The following is a 15,624-nucleotide window of genomic DNA, read 5'->3' as shown; positions in this document are numbered from 1 at the left end:
GCTTTTACAGACGCAGGGAAAATTCTATCAGATTCCACAAACAAAATCAACACAATCTAGGAAAGTTTATGTTCCTTTCTGTCCCCCCACCCCCAAAAAAGCGGGAACCCATCCCTCAAAAGTCATTCCCGGGTCAATAAGGGATCGTCTGCATGAGAGGGGGACGAAGAAGGCGCACGTTACAGTTCCAGTATCCGAACACGTTCGGATTAAACCCGCGGTGGAGGGGAGGAGGGGGGTGGTCACAGACTACGGAACACTAGGTACTGGGTAAGCCAAGCGGCGGCTGCCTTCAAACCCGGATTCTGTTTCCGTGCACAGAAATGGTGCCCGGAGGCCGCTACTTTCGCATCTGCGTCGCTTCTGCCTCTGCCGACAAAACCTCTTTTCCCCTCCCCCACGGGCGGGGCGGCGACGGCCTCCCCGCTCCGAAGGAACAGGGAATAAGAGCCGAAAACGATTCGGAAACAGGAACGGTGGGCTACCGACTCGAAAACATCCCCTCCAGAAAGCCTACTCCCACACTTCCTGTATTAAGCTTCCATCAGCGCGCCTTCGGGAACTGCTGCGTGCCCCCCTACTTCGCCACCTCATACTCAACAAACCTCAACCCCACCTGTGCCCTCGGAGCCCTCTGCACGCAAGACGCTCGCGGGTCACCTCCCTTCCCAGGCGGCCTCCCACCCCTCACCTAGAGGAAAGACTGGTCTTCTCTCACGCACACACGGCAGCGTAGGGAGCCGGCAAGAACAATGTCTCTGCCGCTACACCTCTGGCTCCCGGGCTCACACACCGGACGATTACCTCGCGCCGCGGAGTGCGAAGAAAATGTCCCTTTCCGACCACCACACCGACCTCCCCTCCCGGCCCCCGTACACACCTCCAGCCAACGGCGCCGGCGGGTACGTCGCGCGGAGGTCAGAAGAGTCGCTGAGGACCGGGTGCGGCGGGTTCTTTTTGCTCGCCGCCCCCTTCCTCCAACAACTCGGAAGCCGGAGAGCCGCGAGTTCGTCTGCTTCACAACCACCTCTTCCCGGGCGCCAGGCGCTGCGACGAGCGACAAGGACCAGGGACGTCCCGCCCCCTTTGCCGCCGCCCCCTCTTATTGTTTTACCCCTGCCGAAAGGGCCAGGGAACCCCCGAGCACAGCGTCAGCCAATCACGCATCTCCTCCCGAACCGGACCCAACCTTCCCGTGTCCCTCTGCGGAGCACGCGCAGTACGCTACCGCGCTCGCACACGCTCGCGCCCGGAAAGCCGGGGAACCGGAACCGGCCTAAAGCCAAGATAAGAGTCCGCTGATTTGACGTCACAAGCAGGCTGCCTTTCTCCTGCCCCGAGGCTCCAGTCTTGCCGCCCTTCTTCCTGATCGCGCAAGCGAGAGCTGGTTCGCAGCAACGCAGTGTCTTTTGTAGACTGATATTCCGGTCCCTTTTATTAATGGGAAGGAGGGAATTCAGTAATCTCTCTGAACTAGGTGTCTGCAGGTTGCTGCTGTAGACGAGCTTAAAATGCAGCCGGTGATTTCAGCTGTTTACACACTAAACTCACCTACATTGTTTATTTAACCCATCCTAGGTTTTAAGCCCCACCAAGAGGCCCTGCAGTAAAGGAAGAATGTGACAAGGGCTTTACAGAGGGGGAAAAGACTATTTCTTTGTGTGCTTGTTACGAATTTAGGCATGGCTAAATATCAATACATACTAAAGCATTTTACATGCTAAAGCTAAAAGGCCTGAAATATCAGGATTACAGTCCTATTCTAGCCTTAAGCCCAGACTTGCCCCCAGGGTGAGACACTGGTGACCTTGTTTCATGGAAAAAGCCAAGCCAAATCTTGTAGTCAAGGAAGACACTTTGCATCTTAAGTCTGGCAGTGTTTTCAGAGAATACCGAGATAGCACAGGAATTTTGGAATCAAAGACTGAGAAAATGTTCAAAGAAATGGAAAGGAAAAAATACATTAATGAATGCTTTCGAACTAAACATGGTGGACGCAGGCATATACATTTCATCAGTTTTCTTCGCAGTCCTATAAGGGCATTTTTAAGGTATTTGGCACGTGAAGACAATATGTCAAATACCTTAAATATTGGCAGAGGCAATGCCAACATTAGGGCCTCCAAAGTCTACAATATCTTTAGACTGCTTAAAGATATTGTTATATGCAAAATATTTGGGCAGACCATCACTTCAATGAAATGAACCTGATGTTTTTCCTTAAAGCATCAAAATACATGCTGGCTGTCTTTTAATATACTGGACTTATATACCAGGCATTCTTGTAATTACACAGCCTTCTAAGGCTCACAGTAACCCTGTGAACTAGTTCCTTTTTTTGTTTTTTAGATGGAGTCTCTCTCTCAGGCCCAGGCTGGAGTGCAATGGCATGGTCTCGGCTCACTGCAACCTCCACCTGCCGAGTTGAAGTGATTCGCCTGCCTCAGCCTCCCTAGTAGCTGGGACTACAGGCGCGTGCCACCACACCCAGCTAATTTTTATATTTTTAGTAGACGAGGTTTCACTATGTTGGCCAGGCTGGTCCGCAACACACCTGACCTCGTGATCCGCCCGCCTCGGCCTCCCAAAGTGCTGAGATTACAGGCGTGAGCCACCGCACCCGGCCAGCAGTTGCTATTTTTATGCCGATTTTACAGATGAGGAAACAGGCTTGGTGAGGTCAAGTAATTTAACCAGGACTACACGGCTACTATTCACTGGAGCTGGGATGCAAACACAGGCAATCTGCCTCCACAGTCCATACCCTTAGGCAAACTATAGAATACTCCCATTGTACTAGTAATTGCCGCAATTTACTTATCTGCCCTAGTGCTGACTAAGCAAGTGTTTCCGGTTTGGAGCCCTTCTATGCAATGCTATTATAAATATTGTTCACCATGTATCATGCTGCAGAGGTGCAAAACTTTCTCTAGAGCAGGTTCTCAGACCTTAGTGTGCACCGAAATCACCTGTAGGGCTTGTTAAAACAGATTGTTGGGCCCCACTCCCTAAGTTTCTGATTCAACAGAGGCCCGAGATTTTGCACTTCTTTTTTTTTTTTTTTTTTTTTTTTTTTGAGACAGAGTCTGGCTCTGTCGCCCAGGCTGGAGTGCAGTGGCCGGATCTCAGCTCACTGCAAGCTCCGCCTCCTGGGTTTCCGCCATTCTCCTGCCTCCGCCTCCCCAGTAGCTGGGACTACAGGCGCCCGCCTCGTCGCCCGGCTAGTTTTTTGTATTCTTTAGTAGAGACGGGGTTTCACCGTATTAGCCAGGGTGGTCTCGATTTCCTGACCTTGTGATCCGCCCGTCTCGGCCTCCCAAAGTGCTAGGATGACAGGCTTGAGCCACCGCGCCCGGCCGATTTTGCACTTCTAACAAGTTCTCAGCTGATGGTGCTACTGCTGCTCTAGGAGTCACACTTTAAAAACCACTGATCTAGGCCAGGCGCGGCGGCTCACGCCTGTCATCCTAGCACTTTGGGAGGCCTGGGGGGGGGGGGGGGGCAGATCATCTGCGGTCGGGAATTTGAGACCAGCCTGACCAACATGGAGAAAGCGCGTCTCTACTGAAAATACAAAATTAACCGGGCGTGGTGGTGCATGCCTGTAATCCCAGCTACTCGAGAGGCTGAGGCAGGAGAATCGCTTGAACCCGGGAGGCGGAGGTTGCGGTGAGCCGAGATCGCCCTATTGCACTCCAGCCTGGGCAACAAGAGCGAAAACTCCCTCTCAAACAAACACCACTGATCTAGGGCAGAGGTAGGCAAACGGTTTGATAAGGGAAGGATTAGATAGTAAATATTTTTTGGTTTTGAGTACCACGTATGGTTTCTGTTTCATATTCCTTTCTCTCTCTCATCCTTTAAAAATTTAAGAGGCCGGGCGCGGTGGCTCAAGCCTGTAATCCCAGCACTTTGGGAGGCCGAGACGGGCGGATCACGAGGTCAGGAGATCGAGACCATCCTGGCTAACCCAGTGAAACCCCGTCTCTACTAAAAAATACAAAAAAACTAGCCGGGCGAGGTGGCGGGCACTTGTAGTCCCAGCTACTCCGGAGGCTGAGACAGGAGAATGGCGTAAACCCGGGAGGCAGAGCTTGCAGTGAGCTGAGATCCGGCCACTGCACTCCAGCCTGGGCGACAGAGCGAGACTCCGTCTCAAAAAAAAAAAAAAAAAATTTAAGAAACATTTTTAGTTTAGCTCTAGGGCTACACAGAAAGCCCTCAGGTAACCCTGCTCTTGAGTAGACACCAATAAGTGGAGTTAATGGGAAAAAAGATTCAGCGATCTTCAATGTTAAGCAAATATCTCTAACCTATTCCAACTGGCGATTTTTACCTCATAAACGTCTCTCTATACAAATAGCCTCTGCCCAGGTTCAGGCCCCTTCATCTTCCCAGGAAAACTGCAGTGGCCTCCTAATCTCCCTGCCTCTCAACATAGCCTCCATGAAGCAATGCCCACCTCCTATAGACTAGGCAGGGAGACCAGTATGAACTGTATTCATTCAGTGGCTCAGGCCAAAAATCTTTTTCTCACACCAATTTACTGACAGTCACTTGTCAATAAATTTCTTTTTGAGATGGAGTCTCGCTCTGTCATCCAGGCCAGAGTGCAATGGCATGATCTGGGCTGACTGCAACCTCCACCTCCCGGGTTCAAGCCATTCTCCTGCCTTGGCCTCCCAAGTGGCTAGAACTACAGGCATGCGCTATCACGCCCATCTAATTTTTCTACTTTTAGTAGAGATGAGGTTTCACCATATTGGCTAGGTTGGTCTTGAACTCCTGACCTCAAGTGATCCACCCACCTTGCCAAATTGTCAATACATTTCTGTTCCCTCTACCTTCAATATTTATTCTGGATTAAATACTTTGCATCACTGTTACTGCTACTATAGTAGTCCAGGCCACCATTGCCTATTGCAGTAGCTTTCTACTTGGCCTCAATGCTTCCACTCTTATTCCACTACAGTCTATTCCCCTCACAGCAGCCAGATCTTTCATAGTTAAAATTGAGATGATCCCAAAACCTTTAAAAGGCAACACAAAATCTCAGGCCTATAAGGCCTACCTGATCTGGTCCTTACCTATTACTTCCATTTCTTTTCTTACCACTGGTTTTCTCACATCACCCCGGCCAGCTCTTCCTTTGACATTCTTATCACATTATCACCCCAAGGCCTTTAATGTAAACCTTTATCAAAACACTGAAAAATCAAAGTAAATGAATCAGACCCAATCACCATTAGCAGGTGAATTTTTAAGAGTAAAATTGCTAGAATTGTATTATCTGATTCCTGATTTTTATTATAAACTTCAGCATAAAATACTTAGATAAGTATTCGAGTAAGATAAGACATTTGAATTTATAAAACTTTTCCTCTACACCTTTTCATTTGACCATTCTCAACTTTACTGAATACTAAAAGATCAACCAAGTTCATTATCACCAGTTTTGCTCATGAAGTAGGTGTATAAGAGATGACTACATACGGCTGGGCACAGTGGTTCACGCCTGTAACCCCAGCACTTTGGAAGGCCGGGGTGGGTGGATCACAAGGTCAGGAGTTCAAGACCAGCCTGGCCAACATAGTGAAACCCCGTCTCTACTAAAAATACAAAAATTAGCCAGGCACGGTGGTGCGCACCTGTAGTCCCAGCTACTCAGGAGGCTGAGGCAGGAGAATCGCTTGAACCCAGGAGGCGGAGGTTGTGGTAAGCTGAGATCATGCCACTTCACTCCCGCCTGGGCAACAGAGTGAGACTCTGTCTCAAAAAAAAAAAAGAGATGACTACATGCATGTTTAGGGGTCACACACCCCACATAAATAAGGTTTATGAGGACCAAGTATTGGAAGGGAGTAAAATCCAAGTCCTTAAGGGAAACGCATTTTTCTTGGAAAGTATCTTTACTCACCATGTTTTTAAACTTTTAAGGCATGCATAACAAATGTCTTGGCCCCATCACTAATTCAGTGAGGAAGGATGATGCTATGATTTGAATGTTTGTGCCCCTCCAAAATTCATGTTGAAACTTAATCTCCAATTCAGAAGTATTAAAAGGTGGGTGGGACTTTCAGGTGGCAACTAGGTCATGAGAGCCTCACCTTCATGAATGGAATTTGTGCCCTTATAAAAGGGGATTGAGGGAGTTCATTAGTCTCTTTTGTGCTTTTGCCCCTTTCACCATGTGCGAACACGGCAAGAAGGCACATCTTCGAAGCAGAGCAAGCCCTCACTAGGGCTGGCACTTCGATCTTGAACTTCTCAGCCTTTAGAACTATAAGCAATAAGTTTCTGTTGTTTATAAGTTACCCAGTCGAAGGGTGGTTTTGTTGTTGTTGTTGTTGTTTGAGACAGGTTCTTACTTTGTCACCTGGATGGAGTGCAATGGTGCGATTACGGCTCATTGCAGCCTCGACTTCTCAGCCTCCTGAGTAGCTGGGACCACAGGTGTGCACTACCATGCCCAGCTTGTGTGTGTGTGTGTGTGTGTGTGTAAATTATGTGTTATGTTGCCCAGTCTGGTCTTGATTGCCTGGCCTCAGGTCATCCTCCTGCCTCAGCCTCCCAAAGTGTTGAGATTACGGGCATAAGCCATCACACTTTACCTAAAGGTATTTTGTTATAGCAGCCCAAATAGACTAAAACAAATGATAATGCTGCCAACAGTGTAGTATTTAAAGAGTCTGGCTGGGCACAATGGGGTATGCCTGCTGTCCCCACTACTTGGGAAGCCGAAGCAGGAGGATCACTTGAACCCAGGAGTTTGAGTTCAGCCTGGGCGATATAGTAAGACCCCATTTCCAAAAAAAATAAAAAAGAGTCTGGGCTCCAGAACCACACTGCCTGGATTTGAATCCCAGCTTTATCTCATTGCTTACTAGGTGTATCACTATAGGCAGGATGCTTCACTTTTATGTGCCTCAGTGTTTCTCATCTGTAAAATGGGGACAATAAATAATATCTACATTATTAGGGTACTGGAAGGTTTAGACAATACATGTAAAACATTTTAACAGTGCCTGGCACATGGTAAGTGCTCAAGAAACATCAGCACTTAATGTTTGGTTCTTGAAAAAGTGTATGCACCAATTGCTTTCAACTGATTCCTTTTTCACTGACTGCCCACTGCTTTGTTCCGACGTAACAACTTACATTTGTATAGCATTTTACAGTTTTCAAAACACTTTCAAACACATTATCTCATTTCAATTTCACAAGCAATTCACAAAGTAGGCAAGCTGCACAAGGCTAAAAATGGCCAATTTAGAAAGAGAGCCCAGAGTTCCTCTGACTCATGCCACTACACCATGTCCTACTGCTAAATGATGAACTTTTATAGTCTTTGAACAAGACTTACTGATTGAAAACATGTTACTTGAGAATCCCAGGGCTCTCTCTTGGTGCAACTGGCTCCTTTACAAAGCTTTTTAATGCACAGAGAAACCTACTCCCATGAGTAGGATGAATCCATTCATTTTAGAGCAACAGAGGAGAAAGCCTATTATGACCTAAAGAAAGAATCAAATGTTAATTTCTCCCTGCAGTCTTTCCAGCCATTATCTCTTTGTGAGGCTTGGACAGGTTAGGGTATAAAGGAGTGTTTTCCTCTCCAATCATTGTGAGTGTATGAAATACATCTCACATCCAGAAAAGTGCATGAAATGGCCTGCCAATCTGTGTGATTAAGTACAAAATGTCACAATATGAATGACTGTTATAGGTGGTAGATTTTAGCTATGTAACTTGTCTTGATCATATCTATGAAAGTCTTTAAGTAGAGGAGATTCTACATGCTACCCAAGTTTGAGAGAATAAAGGTTGCAAGTTCTAAGAAAGTCACTTCTTCAGAATTTAGAGGCAACAATCTCATTAAAAAATCAACATTCAAAGAATCAGATTATCGATTATGAAACTAACCCACCCTGAATTTGTGAATTCTAACATATTCCATTTAACACTCATGAAGCAATGATGCCAGCTAAAAGCACCTCAGGCTGAGTGAGTGAGGTGCTTTTAAGAGATACAATAATCCTGGAAAGCAGAACAACTAAAGATAACATATATGAATGAGGAGGCATTTGCCCTGAGTCGCCTGGAATCCAGAAAATGACTTTGAAAAGAGGAACTATTTCACTAGTGTTTATCTCACACTGTCCAAGATAGACTATATTTGTCAGGCAGGAATATTCTAGCCCTCAATGGGCTGCAGGGTGTGTTTAATTCTTCAAGCCTACAGTCTGGATATGAGACGCCACAAGGTTATCCAATTCTCTCCTCTTTGATTTAATGCTCACCAAGCACTGTGACACGGAGAAGGGGGCCTGAGCAGCAGATATTCTATGTCTTTGGATGGCATATCCCTTTGTGAAATGGAATTCCTGTGATTTGTTCGTCAGTCTCTTATAGATTAAGTTAATATAAAAGAGTGTGTCAGAGACAGATCTCCTTCTGAGTGGGGATAGGATGTTGTACTGAGAGAAGTCAGGGCTGAGGAGCAAATCCTCCACTTAAATATAGAAGCATGAAACACATGGGATCAAATCGCGTTTTCTTCACTAACTACTTCTGTGACACTAGTCAGGTTAGTTCATTCCTCTGACCTTGACTTTCCTCAGTGGATAAACAGCCTACTTAGGGTTGTTCTAAAGATTCTTTGTGGCATTTAGCATACTTTCTGGCAAAGTGTGTATATGTGCATATTCCTGTTACAAAACTGAGGCAAACCGGCTGGGCGTGGTGGCTCACGCCTGTAATCCCAGCACTTTGGGAGGCTGAGGTGGACGGATCACAAGGTCAGAAGATCAAGACCATCTTAGCTAACATGGTGAAACCCCATCTTTACTAAAAATACAAAAATTAGCCGGGTGTGGGTGCCTGTAGTCCCAGCTACTTGGGAGGCTGAGGCAGGAGAATAGCTTGAACCCAGGAGGCAGAGGTTGCACTGAGCTGAGATCATGCCACTGCACTCCACCCTGGCGACACAGCAAGACTCCATCTCAAAAATAAATAAATAAATAAATAAATAAGAAACCGTGGCCTAAGTCTCTTAAATATAGTTAAATTCAGCCAGGCATGGTGGCTCACACCTTGGCCTCCCAAAGTGGTGTAATTCCAGCACTTTGGGAGGCCAAGGTGGGTGGATCACCTGAGGTCAGGAGTTCGAGACCGGCCTGGCCAACATGGTAAAACCCCGTCTCTATTAAAAATACAAAAATTAGCCGGGCGTGGTGGCATGCACCTGTAGTCCCAGCTACTCGGGAAGCTAAGGCAGGAGAATCGCTTGAACCTGGGAGGCAGAGGCTGCAGTGAGCCGAGATCACACCACTGCACTCCAGGCTGGGTGAAACAGCGAGACTCAGTCTCAAAAATAAATAAATATAGTCAAATTCAGAAGGAGGAGGAAAAGGATATATAGTAGTCCCCCCCTTATCTGCAGAGGATACATTCCAAGACCCTCAGTGGATGCCTGAAATACTAGATAATACCAAACCCTATATATACTGTGTTTTTTCCTACACATACATACCTACGATAAAGTTTATACATTAGGCACACTAAGAGATTAACAATTACTAATGATAAAATAGAAAAATTATAACAGGCCAGGCATGGTGGCTCACCCCTGTAATCCCAGCACTTTGGGAGGCTAAGGCAGGTGGATAACCTAAGGTCAGGAGTTCGAGACCAACCTGACCAACAAAGTGAAAACCCGGCTCTAGTAAAAATACAAAAATTAGCAGGGCATGGTGGTGGGTGCCTGTAGTCCCAGCTACTTGGTAGGCTGAGGCAGAAGAATGGCTTGAACCCGGGAGGCAGAGGTTGCAGTGAGTCGAGATCGCACCACTGCACTCCAGTCTGGGTGACAGAGTGAGATTCCATCTCAAAAAAAAAAAACAGAAAAATTGTAACAATATGCCAGTATCACTACTCTTATACTTTGGGGCCATTATTAAGTAAAATAAAGGTTACCTGAACACAAACACAGGGGAACTGGGATAGTTGATCTGATAACTGAGAAGATTATGACATGACCAACCAGAGGGCAGAGCAGACAGCATGGATACACTGGAGAAGAATGATTCACATCTTGGGCGGAATGACAGAGGAGGGTGCAATATTTCATCACACTACTCAGAAAGGTGTTTATTATAAACTGTTGGCCAGATGCAGTGGCTCATGCCTGTAATCCCAGCACTTTGGGAGGCCGAGGCGGGCGGATCACGAAGTCAGCAGATCGAGACCATCCTGGCTAACACGGTGAAACCCCATCTCTACTAAAAATACAAAAAAAAAAAATTAGCCGAGCATGGTGGCGGGCGCCTGTAGTCCCAGCTACTCCACAGGCTGAGGCAGGAGAATGGCGTGAACCTGGGAGGCGGAGGCTGCAGTGAGCCGAGATTGCGCCACTGCACTCCAGCCTGGGTGACAGAGCAAGACTCTGTCTCAAAAAAAAAAAAAAAAAAAAGAAAGAAAGAAAGAAAAATCAACTGTATGGAAAATACAAGGCTTTCATCAGCAGACAGAAAACTTGGTAGTTGTGAAACTTCTCACTGGAGAAAGATCTCCATAAAGAAATCATGTAGCTGGGCCGGGCACGGTGGCTCACACCTGTAATCCCAGCACTTTGGGAGGCCAAGGTGGGCGGATCACAAGCAGGAGATTGAGACCATCCTGGCCAACACAGTGAAACCCCATGTCTACTAAAAATACAAAAATTAGCTGGGCATGGTGGGTGGCGTATGCCTGTAGTCCCAACTACTTGGAAGGCTGAAGCAGGAGAATTGCTTGAACCCAGGAGGCGGAGGTTGCAGTGAGCTGAGATCGTGCCACTGCGCTCCAGCCTGCCAACAGGGCGAGACTCCGTCTCAAAACAAAAACAAAAAACAAAAAAGAAAGAAATCATGCAGCTGATAGACACAGTGAAAGCACTGTGACTTTCTTCTACCTTGGCCAGTTTGGAGCAGAACGCAGCCAGTCCCTCATGCAGGGTCCGCATCAGCCCTCATTTTCCACCCACACGTTTCTAGGTGTAACCACTTCCTTGTAGAGTCTAGACTATCAAAACTGGGGGATCTGACTCCATGGCAGCAAAATACTTCTCTCTGCTTTACCTCAGCAGGAAGCATACGTGAGCTTGTAACTAGGGCAGGAATGGTCCTCAGAACAAAGACCTAGGTTGAGCACAGTGGTTCATACCTGTAATCCCAGCACTTTGGGAGGCCGGGCCGGGCAGATCACCTGAGGTCAGGAATTTGAGACCAGCGTGGCCAACATGGCGAAACCCTGTCTCTACTAAAAATACAAATATTAGCTGGGCGTGGTGGTGTGTGCCTGTAATCCCAGCTACTCAGGAGGCTGAGGCAGGAGAATCGCTTGAACCTGGGAGGCAGAGGTTGCAGTGAGCCGAGATTGTGCCATTGCACTCCAACCTGGACAATGAGCGAAACTCCGTCTCAATTAAAAAAAAAATAATAATAATAAAGATGTAACCTGTAATTCTGGTTAGATCATAAGCCTGGCTTTTTAAACATCTATATCCTCCTGCTGGACTGCCGCTTTGACCTATATGCCTCTGTTGACTCACCACCTAGGTGAGTCCTGGCTATGGAAGTAAATTACCTGGCTGCTAGTGTCTGGCTCAGAACTGACAGGAGCTCCCAGTTATCTCCCTTCTTCTAGCTGGGCATCAGTGATTCCTGCTGGGGCTGACCCCTAACTCCATAGCCATGTTGCAAAATACCCATGTTTATGGTGGTGACATGAAAAGGGCAAGAGAACCAAAAGTTATTGACCAAAGGCCTTTTGTGCACAAGAAAGCAGTCCTAGATAAAATACGTTTGTAAGGGCAATAATGTTGGAAGCAGAGGATTTTTTTTTCTCTAAGCAACAAAGAGCTATGGAGAATCCAAGAGACTTTCAATGAGTAATTCAAGGAGTAATAAGAAGGTTGGGAGTGGGTGCCAGAAGGGAGCTTTGCTATAAGCAGAACTGGAAAAAGGTATTAAAAATCATAAATAGGCCGGGCACGGTGGCTCATGCCTGTAATCCCAGCACTTTGGGAGGCCGAGGTGGGTGGATCACAAGGTCAAGAGTTTGAGACCAGCCTGGCCAATATGGTGAAACCCCGTCTCTACTAAAAATAGAAAAAAATTAGCCAGGCACGGTGGCACGTGCCTGTAGTCCCAGCTACTCGGGAGGCTGAGGCAGACAGAAGAATTGCTTGAACCCAGGAGGCAGAGGTTGCAGTGAGCCAAGATCACGCCACTGTACTCTGGCCTGGGCGACAGAGTGAGACTCCATCTCAAAATAAATAAAATCATAAATAAAAAAAGATAATAAAAAATAGGATTATTAACAAGTTTCTGGATTTAAGTAAATGTATTTATTTAAATGTTGCTCTATACTAGAAGTTTTTTGTTTTTGTTTTTGGCGGACAGAATCTGGCTATGTTGCTCAGGCTGGAGTGTTGTGGCTATTCAATCACAGGCATAATCATGGCCAAGCAAACTACAGCCTCAAACTCCTCAGTTCAGGTGATCCTCCCACCTCAGCCTCCCTAGGAACACACCATCGTGCCCAGGTAAACCAGAGTTTTTAATCTGAAGCCTAAGCATATTTTGGAGGGGTGGGTATAGGGAATGTTTTTGAAACCATGAACATTCTGTATACATGTATGTCTTTTTTTTTTTGCTAAAAAGGTTCATATTTCATTGTCTTCTAAAATGGGTCTATGTCCTAAAAGGTTAAAAACCAACTATCTAAACCACGCTCTCTTTCGATATATTTCCTGGTAATAAGTTATTAAAATAAAGGTTTTATAGTATAAATAATGCTATTTTTTATTAAAAAGTCATGTTACACTAAAATTCTGTATTAATCAATGACCTCTGGTTGTCATAACTATGAAATGCTGAACTATTTACTGATTTTGATCTTGTTCTGTAGTTATATAGGATATCAATATTGGCAGAGATAGGTGAAGGTTGCACAGAACCTCCCTGTGCATTTCTTTGCAACATCCTAATAATCTATACATATTTTATTTCAAAAATAAACATTTTTTTAAAAATTAAAAAAACAAACAAAAAAACAAGCCAAGCGTGGTGGCGCACACCTGTAATCCTAGCACTTTGGGAGGCCAAGACAGGTGGATCACCTGAGGTCAGGAGTTTGAGACCAGCCTGGCCAACATGGTGAAACCCCACCTCTACTAAAAATACAAAAATTAACTAGGCATGGTGACGCATGTCTGTAATCCCAGCTACTCAGGAGGCTGAGGCAGAAGAATCGCTTGAACCTGGGAGGTGGGAGATTGCAGTGTGCCAACATCGCGTCACTGCACTCCAACCTGGGGGACAGAGCGAGACTCTGTCTCGTTGGGGGTGGCGGAGGGCCGGGTGTGGTGGCTCAAGTCTGCAATCCCACCACTTTGGGAGGCCAAGACACGCGGATCACCTCAGGTCGGGAATTCAAGACTAACCTGACCAACATGGAGAAACCCTGTCTCTACTAAAAATACAAAATTAGCCAGGTGTGGTGGTGCATGCCTGTAATCCCAGCTACTCATGAGGCTGAGGTAGCAAAACTGCTTGAACCCGGTAGGCAGAGGTTGCGGTGAGCCGAGATTGTGCCATTGCACTCCAGCCTGGGCAACAAGAGCGAAACTCCATCTCAAAAAAAAAAAAAAAAAACACAGATCCTAAAATTGGTGGTATTTGGTTCTTAATCCCAGCTCTGTATTTAAAACCTATATGATGCTAGGCAAGTTACTAAGTTCCCTGAGTTTCTTTCCTCATTGATAAAAAGGCACAATTGCAGTTAGAACTGTAACATACACGATTTTCAGCAAATGGCCTGACACACAAAGCATCATATAAATATATATAAACTATCATGATTATTTTTAGACCATATGGTCATAACCCAGACATCACTCTTCATTGGGTGACAGGTATATAGCTTCCAGACATGGTTCCTAAGTGGAAATAAACTGTCTCCTTTGGAGTAGTTTTGGAAACCAAATCTATAAAGTGACAGTAAATATCATAAACAAGGAACTGCCCTTTGAAAATTAGAAGAAAAATGTCTAGTGTAACAGAATAATATGGAGTTTAGGAAGAAGGAAGAAAGGAAGAAAACTGTGTGCACATACACCACACGTGCACACACACACAAGAGCAAAAGCAGGGAATGAGACCATTTTTTAAAATGAGTATTCCAGTCCATATTTGCTCAGCATTAACAGCGTGCTTAAAGACTCTGAAAGTTAGATAGAATCTTCATTTAAATTGTTTCTTTAATGGACAAATTAATGATAGTGTTAATTTCCCAGAGCTGCACATGTTTTCCATTAAGGATTATTTAACTCAACCTAAAATCTGCAAAAAGGCCAGTAAAAGAAAAACAAAAAGATGGTCATATAATTAATCTTATTAATCATTTGCTTTCAAGGAGTGTATATGCTAACGGAAGACACAGGCAAAAAAGAATTTTAATATCACAGTAACACAAAAAGGTTTCAGACAGATTTGTATAGGGTACAGTGAGAACAGAGGAAATGGGGAAATTATGTCAAACTACAGGTTCCAAATTCCTGGAGGAGATGACACCTGAGCTGAGTCTTGAAGGTGGTGGGTGGTGTAAGAATGAGCCAGCAAAGGAAGTGCAGTGGTTGACAATAGCTGTCCTGGCAGAAGGAGCAGCAAGAGCAAAGGGTGGGTGGTGGCCGGGGGGGCTGCGGCTGCCGCAGTGACATGTGCTGGCAACCACAAGCAGTTCAACATTACCACTAGATCAAGTCTAAAGCAGGGCATGGCTTACAATAGTGTGGTATCTCACAAAGAGGGGAAATGGCATTTAAATAAATTTTTTCTTCAAGTTTTCCCACTGTACATAATAAACCCTAGGGAAAAAAAAATACATTCTAGCAAAAATATTTGTTCAAATAAGCACTTTCATCATAGAATACCTATTTCTATGGTGAGCAAAGACATTAAATTTTTGAAATCTGGGCTTAACTGCCATAAATAGTCTGCATTTCCTCCCTGCTTTTCTCTAGGCTGAGATTTAAAGCATTTAAAAGTAGTACTTTTGGCTGGGCATGGTGGCTCATGCCTGTAATCCCAGCACTTGAGGAGGCTGAGGCAGAAGGATCGCTTGAGACTAGGAGTTCCATGCCAGCCTAGCCAACATAGCAAGACCCCCGTCTCTAAATACATGCATATATACATACCTACATATATAAAAGCAGTTTTGTTTTTTTTTTTTTAACTGGCAGGAGTCTTGATATGGTTTGGCTCTGTGTCCCTACCCAAATCCTATCTTGTAGTTCCCATAATTCCTATGTGTTGTGGGAGGGACCCAGTTGGGAGATAACTGAATCATGGGGGTAGGTCTTTTCCGTGCTATTCTTGTGATAGTAAGTCTCATAAGATCTGATGGCTTTAAAAACAGGAGTTTCCCTGCACAGGCTTTCTGTCTTTGCCCTCTGCCATCCATGTAAGACATGACCAGCTCCTCCTTGTCTTCCACCATGATTGTGAGGCCTCCTCAGCCATGTGGAACTGTAAGTCCACTAAACCTCTTTTTCATCCCAGTCCCAGGTATGTCTTTATCATC

The 15,624-nt window shown here is 45.5% G+C and overlaps 1 protein-coding gene across 3 annotated transcripts in view; it reads right to left on the bottom strand.

Moving 5' to 3' along the window:
• G3BP2 (G3BP stress granule assembly factor 2) overlaps positions 1-1,628 on the bottom strand; it is a 30,616-nt gene extending 28,988 nt beyond the window's left edge. For 2 of the 3 annotated variants that reach the window (XM_033214410.1, XM_033214413.1), the window contains exon 1: positions 881-1,628. The gene's annotated coding sequence lies outside the window, so the exon portion shown is untranslated. The other variant, XM_033214411.1, reaches the window with a different exon arrangement.
• Between the last annotated feature and the right edge of the window lie 13,996 nt (positions 1,629-15,624).

Source organism: Trachypithecus francoisi, unplaced genomic scaffold, assembly GCF_009764315.1.
Source record: "Trachypithecus francoisi isolate TF-2019V2 unplaced genomic scaffold, Tfra_2.0 Lachesis_group1, whole genome shotgun sequence".
Lineage (NCBI taxonomy): Eukaryota > Metazoa > Chordata > Mammalia > Primates > Cercopithecidae > Trachypithecus > Trachypithecus francoisi.
The sequence above is the reverse complement of the archived record's forward strand: the minus strand, read 5'-3'. Positions and strand labels throughout refer to the sequence as shown.